This window comes from Ascaphus truei, chromosome 17, assembly GCF_040206685.1.
Source record: "Ascaphus truei isolate aAscTru1 chromosome 17, aAscTru1.hap1, whole genome shotgun sequence".
NCBI classification, from domain to species: domain Eukaryota; kingdom Metazoa; phylum Chordata; class Amphibia; order Anura; family Ascaphidae; genus Ascaphus; species Ascaphus truei.
The window spans coordinates 21,028,308-21,040,257 of NC_134499.1; the positions used below are offsets into that span (position 1 = coordinate 21,028,308).

The window sequence follows — 11,950 nt, forward strand, 5'->3', positions numbered from 1 at the left end:
CATTATGGTGGTCCATATATTTCCCCTCTGCCTCCCCTGTGCATGAAAGCATTTTTGTTTATTTGTATCGCCACCTCTGCTTTCTTTCCCCTTTGCAGGAGAGTAGATACTACTGTATGCCTGACCCAGTCTCTGCAATTTGACACTTTCCCTGGAGTCTAAATGCGTCTCTTGTAGGTATGCAAGATCTGTTTTTAATCTTTTTTCAAGTAGTTTAGGACCTTTTCCCTTTTAATGGGATTATTAATCCCTTGACATTCCAGGAAATGACTCTCACTTGTTAAACAGATTGCGATTCATTTTATAGCTATGATTAGTTTTCTTTTACTGTGCCACTTTGAGCATTCTTAACTATATGTTTTAGAACTATAAAACTTGTGATTTACCAACTAAACACCACAACTTTTATAGAACTTTTTCATTTAGTTAATGTCTCTTTTTTTCCGAAAGAGAGCTACTATTGATCTAGTATTATTTAGATCAATATGGATATATACCGAGTAGACTAATGGGCACCCCTTCCACCTAGGGGGAAAAAAAACCTCCTCTTTCCCTGCACCCCACTGTATTAAAGATCTTTATGGGTATCACGTTGTTCCTCACAAACTCTGTCTCTCTTTCTAAATATTTTGTCGAGTTTCCCTGTTCTGCATCATCCATATATAGCATTCTTAACTGGTCATCTAATATCTAGAATCAAACATCACCTTATTCAATATCGTATAAAAGGATACAAGTCAGAGCTTTCAGATTGTCTTTTGTCAAATGTCCAGCATTTGTCCATCAGGTTGTAATGACATTGACTTCTGCGAGTTTAATTTTCCCACATCACGGCCCTCGTGATCGGGACATTTAAACCGTGCCAAGATAACGGCACCCACAACAGAGGTCTGAATCTCGGGAAGCAGGGGGACCCCGGGAGCTTAAATTAATGGGGATCAGCACCAGAAACTCCCTGCTTCAAAGCTAAGTACAAAATAAAAAAATTAAAAGAAAAAGTTTAATTGCCATTGTGGCTAACCGCTATGGTAATGAAGGCGTTAAACCATTCTGCCACCCACCCACCCTACCCCCAAAACAAAGATCCCCCTCCCTCTAGACTAATGGCCAATATCCCTATTAGCCAAATGTGGCCAAAAGTGGTTTATGACATTAGCGTACTCTTATTTGCCATTTTATGCCGGCATTCTCCTGCTTCGGCGCCATATACAGTATTGCTGCCTGGGGAAATATTTTGTCCATAGACCAATTATCTATCTGGCCTAGAAAGGCTTCAGACATTTGGATCTGTTGGCATGTATTTTTCCTATTTCCTCTTGTCACAGGAGACCAGAGGATTTACACTGGAATCAGAATCACCAAACAGAACAAGGTGGTTAAATAATCTAGTCTTATTTTGGTGGTACCCAACAGGGAGCAACACAGATACTTACCACAGTCGCAACTTCCCAAGACAGAGAGTTACGGCAGACTCCTAGCTGACTAGGTGAGCAAACTTACCCAGGATGCCATCATGATCCGTCCATCTCAGAATATCCCACGGCCTCTAATCCCACAATTTGTATTTCCAGTTAGTTTCTTGACACCAAGACGAACCACAGATGACTGTGCAACTCTGATCGGCATCGGCTTACATAGAACCCCGGCCTCCATCTGAAAGCATGGAAACTGGGTGCCGACCAGTCAACAAAAAGATGGTGTTCGTGAGCTAAAATCAGAGACCAAGGCCTCGTCCGAGATGGACCAATCAGGACTGGGGGCTGGTACAGAGCTATATGACCACCTTAAGGGGCGGGGAATCAAGGAGAGAGAATTAACTCTAAGGAACGGGTCAGCGGTGCTAGGATGCATGCCCAACTACCCGGTTTCCACTCCATACAGTACCTCCTGCAGGGCATGGCACTTCACTGCCAGGGAGGGTATAGCACTTTGACTTTGAAGTGTGTACTCTACCAGCAGATGGGCGCATCCCAGCCCAACTCCCCTTTGTCTCACAACACTGCACCTGACCCAATACAATGGACAGTCCTCAGATTTATTGTTTGGCTGCCTCACATAGTGAATTACGGGCCAAACATACAATTAATCCCACAGAATACACACTGTACTGGCAGAAACAAATAACCTTTCTACAGATACCCAACAAGGGAATAACATAATACAGGCTTGGTAGCCATTTTGTGACCTAAAATGGCCACTCTGACCCAATACCTGAGTCACCCTATTTTGACAGGTAGGGGCAACCAGGAGGCTTAACCTTAAAATATACTGAGCAAGGATGCCCCTACCGTCACACCCCTATATCAAAACTCCTTTGTGCTCAAACCAAATGAAAAAGATTAAAAACAACCGTTCATTTTCTGCATCCACTTGACAGATTAACAGCTGCACAAAGAGAGCTTTGTTGTTTTGAAGCCAAGTAAATACTTGTTGTTATTTTTGCCCATGAAAAGTTTTTTTTATCCTAAATATGTATTGGCATTAATTCTTCAAATCTGAAATGTCAAGTAAATGGTATTAGCTCTACGAATTTTAATGCTGCTATTACAAACCATGAATTTACCAGGTTTTATAAAGAAAAAAAAATGTCCATAAATTATGGGCCTGGAATTAATGTTAATAATTCTGTTATATAGTTGCTATATGAATTCATTATACCATATAATGCTACTTTTTTAGTGCAAATTCTGTACTGCCTCCACAATTACAAGAGAAACAGTTACATTATATATATATATTTTTTACAACATTACAATGTTTAGCGGCAGAATAATAGGAGTACAAAGATTTAATGAGTCATGTTATTAGTGGGCAGCAAGCAGTCCATGGGCTGTACCTGCATCCCCCGACCTTTGCCCTCTCCCCCGCCCCTTCTACACATTCTGAACCCCTTCAGTCTACATCTGCATCGCCCCAAGGCGAATCCCGGATGGGGTTCCTCAAGAGCTGCCCCCCTCTGCACATAACCAGTGTGCTAAGGGTTAATCTCAGTTTGCTTACTGCTGTGATTCGTCAGCCCCACCCTCTGGAATGCCAATGCCCTGGAGGACAAAAGGACTCTGAAATCACAGCTGCATTCATTCTGAACCCCTTCAGTCTACATCTGCGTCACCCCAAAGGCGCACAGCCTTTGGTGCAGCTGAAGGGCAGCCAAAGCGTGCGAGACGTTTGTTGGTGTTAAAATTGCTGTATTTCAATCTGAAACTCTCCAACCCTTTTATCCCCTGCACCAATTTTCCAACTCTGTCCATGAAATGTCTGTGAATTGAATGTATAACCGCTGTTCATTTAATGGAACCATGTATTGTTATAACACTTGAAGCCCTTTTTCCCTCTAATGTGAAGGGTCTACTAGTGCTGGCATTACCTGTTGACTCACAGGGATCTGAGCCTCCGCTACTGGGAGCCTGGGGTAATGAATAAACTGAGTGGCAGCGCCTCCACCTGCACATGATCCCAATTGGATGGGATAACCCCAAGTAGGAACTATTAATAACAGTCCACAGATTATAAGAATAATAACCTTTACTGTGAGCAATAACCATAAACCACATACATGCAATAGCAATACTAATGGTTACAGCTATACCTCACCGCGCAGGGCGTTGTCCCACCACTGTGTATCCCCACACCGTGTCCACAGTACCAGAGGTGACCTTTGGTCACTTCACCTAATAAGTGTCCCCAAAAGATGCCCACCCTTCTAGGCGTGAAAAGCGCCTTATTATACTGGTGTTGGTGCACGTTTGGTTAACGGTACCTGCCGGGTGTGTCCACACCCGGGCGGCAAACAACGAGAAGCAGGGGATCCGCCGATCCAAGGATATCCTCCGCTGGTTGGGATGTCTCCCTCTGGAGTGACTTCCGCAATGATGGTCACTCCCTCTCTTGCAGTCTGGTCACAGACTGCAGCAGCAATAGTTCAAATTAAACCACTGTGGCCTAAGCTGGCTAATCACTTAAAGGGCAGGATCCCCAACTGAAGGGGCCTTCCCTAAAGCAGCCACAATCTAGGGTGAGTTGGGGATTATCTGGGGCCTCGGGGATCTCTGGCCTAGTGCAGAGGGTCACAGACCCCTGCACTTATACAACCTCTACTAGCTGTGTCCGAGTTCCAACTGACAGCAAGCCCTCAGAGCACCAACTGCCTAAGCAGGGAATCCTAACACTCCAATGGCCAGGCCTAGTCACCTGACTCTGCAGCAACCTCCCTTCTCCCAAGTTGCAGCGGAGGTAAAAGCCAAACCAGGGAACCCTGGCCACACACTGTTTCCCAGGACATACTTGAAAACGAGAGGTAACTCAATGTATTACTTCCTGGTAAAACATTCTATGATTAAAATATGCAGCTTTTTGCGCCATGCAACCTCCCTTTGTGATCCACGGGAGGTCACACCAGGTCAGGCGGGCATGGCCGAAAACTGCAGACCATCAAGGGTAATGTTTGCCCCTTTTGGAGGGCCCAAGGGCTGCACATGCCGCCATTAATGCATATCATGTTGCCTAATCATTGCCTTATTCCATACCCCCTATTATAAAGAAGGAAATATGAGGTCTGTGTACCAAGGCAAAAGTAGAACAATTCTGGGGCAAAAATACTGCACCATACGAATTGAAGAAAAAGAACCCATTGAAAGTAACAGTATATATTTGTTTGATTCATCTGCCGCTCAGCCATTTACCCCCGGCCGCCCTCCTCCTGCAGGGCCGCCCTCCTCCTGCAGGGCCGCCCTCCTCCTGCAGGGCCGCCCTCCTCCTGCAGGGCCGCCCTCCTCCTGCAGGGCCGCCCTCCTCCTGCAGGGCCGCCCTCCTCCTGCAGCGCCGCCCTCCTCCTGCAGCGCCACCCTCCTCCTGCAGCGCCACCCTCCTCCTGCAGCGCCACCCTCCTCCTGCAGCGCCACCCTCCTCCTGCAGCGCCGCAGCATCAAATAACGCTGCAACGCATTTCCATGTGACCACGTTGTCGTGGCAACGCATCACCATGTGACGCCGCAACGTTGACAAAGAGTAGGGCGGCGCTAAGGCGAAGGTAAGAGACCTTAACAGATGCCTTACGCTCTCCCCCGGTAATCAGTGGGGAAGAGCGGGGCCTCTGCATCCCACCCCCAAATTTTGCTGCCCTAGGCCCGGGCCTAATGGAAAATCCACCACAGTCTGCTGCAGTGTTTTTTGCCCGACGATTCCTCCATTTTTGCCTTGATACATAGATCCCAATCTCTAAGAATCATTTGTCTGGATTATTGTGTTTATAATGCTTTTTCCCTTTTTTTTTTTAATAGATCATTTAAATTCTATATATAATCTAGAACAATGTCACAAATATGCAATTTGTTGTGTAATCTATAACAGTTGTTATGAATTAGTAATAATCATATCATCAATCTGATCTTGTGTGGGCTAACCGTGCTAAAGCAAGCCTAGCAAACGTCAGTGCTACAATGAAAGCAGGTGGCAGCTGTAATATGCTAAGTGGCAACACCCACGATGCATCACTGCCAAGTTATTGCAGCATATACTGCATTTGTAGAACTATTCATTCATATCAAATCAATTTTATATTGCCAAAAGCATCAACAAAAGATCAATTTTGAAGTTTAGTTTATGCCTGAATCTTATGCTGGTGGTGTGTGGTTTCCACCCCACCCGCCATAAAAACAAGCAAGGTTGGTATCTGTATCCAATGTATTGACTTCTCTGTAATTTGGGTGGGTGGTTTCTATGGCTACAAAGAGACGGCTCTGTCTTATGTGGAATAAAAATAGTTACACTACAGCTGTTCCTGTTGCTCATCCACTTCAAAGCAATATTGTCATTTTTACAGCTGCGCTGTATAATATATTTACAGTACCTATTTTTATGCAGGCCCTATGCTCCCCAGCAATTATGCAAATGTATTTAATACTTTATTCCATATGCACCATTCTATCTTCCCCGTCACCCTTAATCCTTTGCACATTACAAGATTCCTCCTGATGGCATTTCTGCTGGAATACAAAAGTTGTTTTTAAAAGCGGCAAGGTTCACACAAGCTTAAAATTGATAGGAGCATTGTATACAAATACAAAAGTATACATATATAAGTGCTTGCAGCAGCACTGCAGGCGTGGATTATCACAACTAAAGCAAATCATTCTTCTTGCATTGCAAGCAGTTAAATTACCTACGTACGTGCAGTTAATAAGTGGATGTCCTAGCCTCCCTCAAGGCTCGTCAGAAAGGGAATCTGAAAAGGCTATAGCAAATAAAAATGATCACTTATGAGCACATTCACATGTCTAACAGGTCTGCAACTCTGCTTTTCAGCATGATCTCTTGGCATACAATGCTTTCACTGCAGCTAGAAATTCTGGGAAATGATATGCAAATGAGCAGTGTCAGCTTTCGCTTCAAATCCATTTTAACATGGACCCCTATAAACTTATGCCTGCCGTATTACACAGCTTTTCAGCACAGGCTGGCTTAAAGAAGTGCAGAGCCAATAAACCTACTCACAGAAAGTGGTTTCAACATTTTAGGTCTCATCAGTGTGCGGATGGTTATACTGGCTTTGCAATATGAAGCTGGGATAGGTTTCAGCCAAACATTAAATAAGTTACAGTGCGTAAAAAAAAAAAGTGCTAAAAACCTGCACTGTACAATATATACAAATATCACTTGTGAGCCCATTCATGTGCCAAGGGAGTGTCTTATACCAACCAGAAACTTGAAATTGCATCTTCTCACTGAATACCCAGACAGAACCCTAAAATGTTTGTTAATTTAGTTTAGGGTTTGTTTATCCTTTTTATTTGATGAAACCGTCTGCCTTTATTGTATTGTATGTTCTTATAATAATATTTCTGTAAACCAAGCACTGTACTACTTTTGTATATTAAATGTAAACTTTAATAAGTATATGTTTGGGCTCTGATTGAACTTGCATGATTTGTAGAGTAATATAATGTTTCAGACACATTTTGCAAAAACAGGTGTGTTTTAAGTGCACATTTTCTTTAGTAAACAGGGACCAAAGACTCTGTAAATTAAATTTTTGATAACTTTGGTGGTGACAGCGATTAGATATATATTGTGACAGATTGAGGAGAGATTATTTAGTTGAATGACCTGGCGCAGGTTACGATTGGATCACGTATATAAAACTGTGTGTATTAACCCTTGCCAGATATACAAGTCATGTACTCGCACGTGTGCCGTTCGTGACAAATGGTCACAGACGTGAATGTACACACAAGTTATATTTTTATTTGCTGTACGACTGAGGGTTGTGTCACTTTTTTATCCACCATAATTTATTTAATACGGTTGAGAAGGCTATAGAAAGGGACAAATCTGCGTCAAATCCAAGGGCAAATCTGCTGACAGAGCAAATTCCTCTACAATATCTCATTGTGCCTCGAACTGTAAGCTCCTCAGGGCAAAACTAAATGTATACTATCACCGTAGAGGGGAAAAAAAAAATCTATAAATATTAGTCTTGCTTTCACAAAGCATAGTACATAATGAGGTGTTGCCGACACCATGTGATGGTCAAGCCTTAAACTTTTGTCATAGAATCTATGTTACAAATTCAACTGCTACAGTTTAGATATACACACTGAGGTTTTCACAGCAATGATCAGTGTTTTTCCTTGCAATTTATGTCATTTAAAAATTGTACCAAATACCGAACAATTTCCAATGCATCTGATCCCAGAGGGTTGGGGTTCCGCAGAATTTCACAATGCATTGATGGCAAGTGTGTTGCATGGAGAGTGTTGCGTGTGTGTGTTGCTTGGTGTGTATGTGTGTGTTGCTTGGTGTGTATGTGTGTGTTGCTTGGTGTGTATGTGTGTGTTGCTTGGTGTGTATGTGTGTGTTGCTTGGTGTGTATGTGTGTGTTGCTTGGTGTGTATGTGTGTGTTGCTTGGTGTGTATGTGTGTGTTGCTTGGTGTGTATGTGTGTGTTGCTTGGTGTGTATGTGTGTGTTGCTTGGTGTGTATGTGTGTGTTGCTTGGTGTGTATGTGTGTGTTGCTTGGTGTGTATGTGTGTGTTGCTTGGTGTGTATGTGTGCGTTGCTTGGTGTGTATGTGTGCGTTGCATGGAGAGTGTGTGCGTTGCATGGAGAGTGTGTGCGTTGCATGGAGAGTGTGTGCGTTGCATGGAGAGTGTGTGCGTTGCATGGAGAGTGTGTGCGTTGCATGGAGAGTGTGTGCGTTGCATGGAGAGTGTGTGCGTTGCATGGAGAGTGTGTGCGTTGCATGGAGAGTGTGTGCGTTGCATGGAGAGTGTGTGCGTTGCATGGAGAGTGTGTGCGTTGCATGGAGAGTGTGTGCGTTGCATGGAGAGTGTGTGCGTTGCATGGAGAGTGTGTGCGTTGCATGGAGAGTGTGTGCGTTGCATGGAGAGTGTGTGCGTTGCATGGAGAGTGTGTGCGTTGCATGGAGAGTGTGTGCGTTGCATGGAGAGTGTGTGTGTATTAAAAAGACAACATCTTATTTAAGCGCTTAAAATCCAAAAATTAAAACAACCGTGCAACATTTTGTGCCACCATGGCCCCCTCGCAGAACGCAGGCACCAGGGACAAACGTTAAGGTGTGTGCGCTGGTAACATTATCATCCTTAGTGTACATAGGGTGTGTGTGTGTGTGTGTATGGTGTGCGTGTGTGCATATGGTGCGTGCCGTCTGTATGGTGTGAGTGCGTCTGGTGTGTGTGCGCATGCCACCGAGTCTTGGGCCGATTGGTTGGGCTTGCCGACCTAACCCCCCCCCTCCCCCCACAGGCCAAAATCTGCCAGCCAGTCCCTGCTTACCATCCTACAGCAATCCCAACTGGACTGGACTCTAAGGGGTACGAAAATATCAAGAGAACTAAACGTAAGATGGGAGGATGAAGTCAGACAATTTGTTGGAGCAACCTGGACAAGAGAGGCTTGCAACCACAGTGCCTGGAAGTTCATTGGGGAGGCTTCATCCAGCAGAGGAACGACAAGGGCTGAAGATAATAAACTTGAAAATGAGAGGTAACTCAATGTATTTTTACTGGAAAATATTTTAATTTAATTTTAATTCATTTAAATGAATATTTTAATATATATATATATATATATATATATATATATATATATATATATATATATATATATATATATATATATATATATATATTAGGTGAATCATAAAGCATGAAAGGGGACTCTGGTCACCCTTTTAGTGTTGTGGGGGGCATCGCAATGCACTGTATTAAATACCCACCAAGCACTGGAAAGTGTTAAGGTTATAAAAATATACGCAAAGCTAGAGAAGTGCAAAATTATACTTCAGATCAATAAAAACATCCAGTTATTCATAACCTGTTACATAACGGTATGTTAGCCATTTCTAACGGAATTAGCCGAATGGGCTATCTCGATAAGCAGATTTGAGGTAATGATATGATGAATATTTATATCCATAGGGAATTTCACCATCAAGAATTGTGTCCAATTTATAAGTGCCTTGATTTCATGGATTCAATGTGACATTTCTTGCAGAAACGAGGACCAAAATAAAATACCCTGCCAGGTTAGCACGTACTTCTGGGATTCTCAGTATTATTTTATATAGATCTGTGCTAGTTAACAATTTTCAGCTTGTAGTCAAATTCAGATCTATCATACAGTATAAATATAAAATAAATGCAAAATATTTATTGCAAGACTTATGAATAAGTATATATGATCCACAAAATCAAACTGTACTCGGGGGCGAGAAGCACAGAACATTGCTGCCAAGTATTTAGAATTTTTCTGAGCCTACAGTTAACCGAATCTTTTCATGTTGACAAGATACAGTATGTGATACCCAAGCTCAGGTCTCAATGCATTAGAAGGTTTCAGCAGCACATTGATCTGCTTACACAGAACAAGAAGTACAGTCCAAGAAGTGATTGAGCATTGTGTGAATGTGCTGAAAGGATTGCCTGACTGCAAGACAAAATTATTTTTGCAGGTTGCTTTTTTTGAACATTTCCTTCCGTGGGGGATAGATTTCGTTTTCCTTGCCTTGTCTGGAAAATCTCTTTATAGTGTGGATGGCTTATTTCTCTCAAGTCTTTTGTTTAATTCTTTCACGCTATTTTATCCCTCCAGTTTTTGTCACCAAGTTGATCTTATTAACCACTGACCCCATTATGTCTGGAATACAGCTACAGTACACTACTGTGCAAGTGCTACAGACTTCCCCCATTAACAAAACAGGCCAACTCAACATTTTTGTGAGGTTTTACTGCTGACAAAGAAGATTGACAGAAGTGGAAACTGGAGTCCACCATATCTTTCCTCAACAAATACCATATGCAGTGAGGCCGTGCTGTCTAATCAGTCAAAAGCTGACAGTTTAAGGGGTGACACGAGTATTCAGTTATTTATCTAGCTGCAGTCCTACCTGCTACATACAGATTTTTTTCTATAAACTGCTTTTGAAGTAACATTTTAATCCTAAAAATGGTGCATGCCTCCTCATAAGTAGTAAAGACGGAATTAAGTAAAATCAATATTTTAATGGGTATATATAAAATAAGGCACACAATAGTTGGTGTAGTGTGTGGGACATTAGGGCAGTGGGTGCTCTCCTGTTGGCCAATAGCGCTGGTGAAGTATTCAGTCGCTATCCTGAGATCAGATGGAGGGATAGCCATAATGGCTTACTGTCTCAGGCTATATGCCTTTGATCCTGGTGATACAGTTGCAGTTTACAGTACTCTGGGCTGCATTCCAGGAAGCCGGACAGTATGTATGGATCTAGTCCCCTGAACCACAGTGGTGACAACAGTGTTGCTTAGAGGTAGGATAGACATAAACTACGTTGTAGCGGCAACTATGTTGATAAATAGGAGTTTAAATGTGTACTCAAAGTGTTGAGCAATACCCACAGGCAGTTTTTTTTGTTGCCGTATGGTTGTAACAGCTAATGCCAATATAGTTGCTATAATGTATAAAGTTGTTTGACAATACCCACACAAATGAATAAAGTGACAAAGTGGTACTATACTCGTCAGTAGTGACAGCAGATAAATTGCTCCAGTCTTATTTCCTGGTAAGACTGTTTGTAGTTTGATTGTGTAACTTGCCAACACAGACAATGCAGTCCTCTGGGCATGTGCAGGGCCATCTCAATGAGACAGTCCTAAGTTTATCTAAGCACATGGGTCCTTTTTTATTTCAGGGAGACCGGAAGAAGCCGCCGCGTGAGGACGTGACACCGGTAGCATCACTGCTAAGTATCTCGGGAACTGTGGCGTGTCCCCAGAGCTGAGATTAATGGGGTTCAGCTCCGGAAGAACCCCCCCCCCCCCGATTCCCATTCTATAAAAAAAAAAAAAAAAAATGATGTTAATCTAAAATAATATTTTTGGAACTTCTTAAAAATGGCTAAATCTAATTAGATTTTTGCAAATACGTGTACAGAAGAGACAATGGGGGATATTGTTAGCAGCTACGAGTTATGCAAATCCACGCGGAAAGGGCACAGTAATTCATGCATTATTTCTTCTGGATAATTAATAAACAACAATCTGACAATTATTCTGCAGGTGAAACCATACAACAGATCCGTCACTAGAGCGCTTGCATCACTGAACATTCTCTGCAGATGAAACCATACAAGAGATAGCCGGGCAAAGATAGTGGTTGAAGAAGATAGCATTATGTCAAAGTCTTTGTTATTTATCTCCAAACCCTAATTTAATAGAATAAAAAATGCCCTACTTTAAAAACACTTTAGTCATCTGAAGTTTTTTTGTGGTGATAAGGGGTGGGTTACATTGCATTTAGATTAAAGACACACTAGCACCGCCTATCGTTACTACGGAGTACTACAGCTGCCGCAAAACTACATTTTTGCAACTGCTGTGCAGTTGTGGGGCTGCAACATGCAAATAAATGCCGGGAGTTTACACATGTTTCGTGCAGCCCTACAACAGGAAGCCTG

At 42.6% G+C, this 11,950-nt stretch overlaps 1 protein-coding gene and 1 long non-coding RNA gene across 2 annotated transcripts in view; one reads left to right on the plus strand and one right to left on the minus strand.

Moving 5' to 3' along the window:
- PRICKLE2 (prickle planar cell polarity protein 2) overlaps nucleotides 1-4,078 on the minus strand; it is a 163,881-nt gene extending 159,803 nt beyond the window's left edge. Inside the window, exon 1 of the mRNA XM_075574256.1 lies at nucleotides 3,761-4,078. The gene's annotated coding sequence lies outside the window, so the exon portion shown is untranslated. The remainder of the gene's footprint in view (nucleotides 1-3,760) is intronic.
- A 115-nt stretch (nucleotides 4,079-4,193) lies between these two features.
- Nucleotides 4,194-11,314, plus strand: LOC142468118 (uncharacterized). Its single transcript, XR_012788582.1, has 3 exons — nucleotides 4,194-4,297; nucleotides 8,764-9,003; nucleotides 11,186-11,314. It is a non-coding gene; the product is annotated as an uncharacterized LOC142468118 (long non-coding RNA).
- The last annotated feature ends 636 nt before the right edge of the window (nucleotides 11,315-11,950 follow it).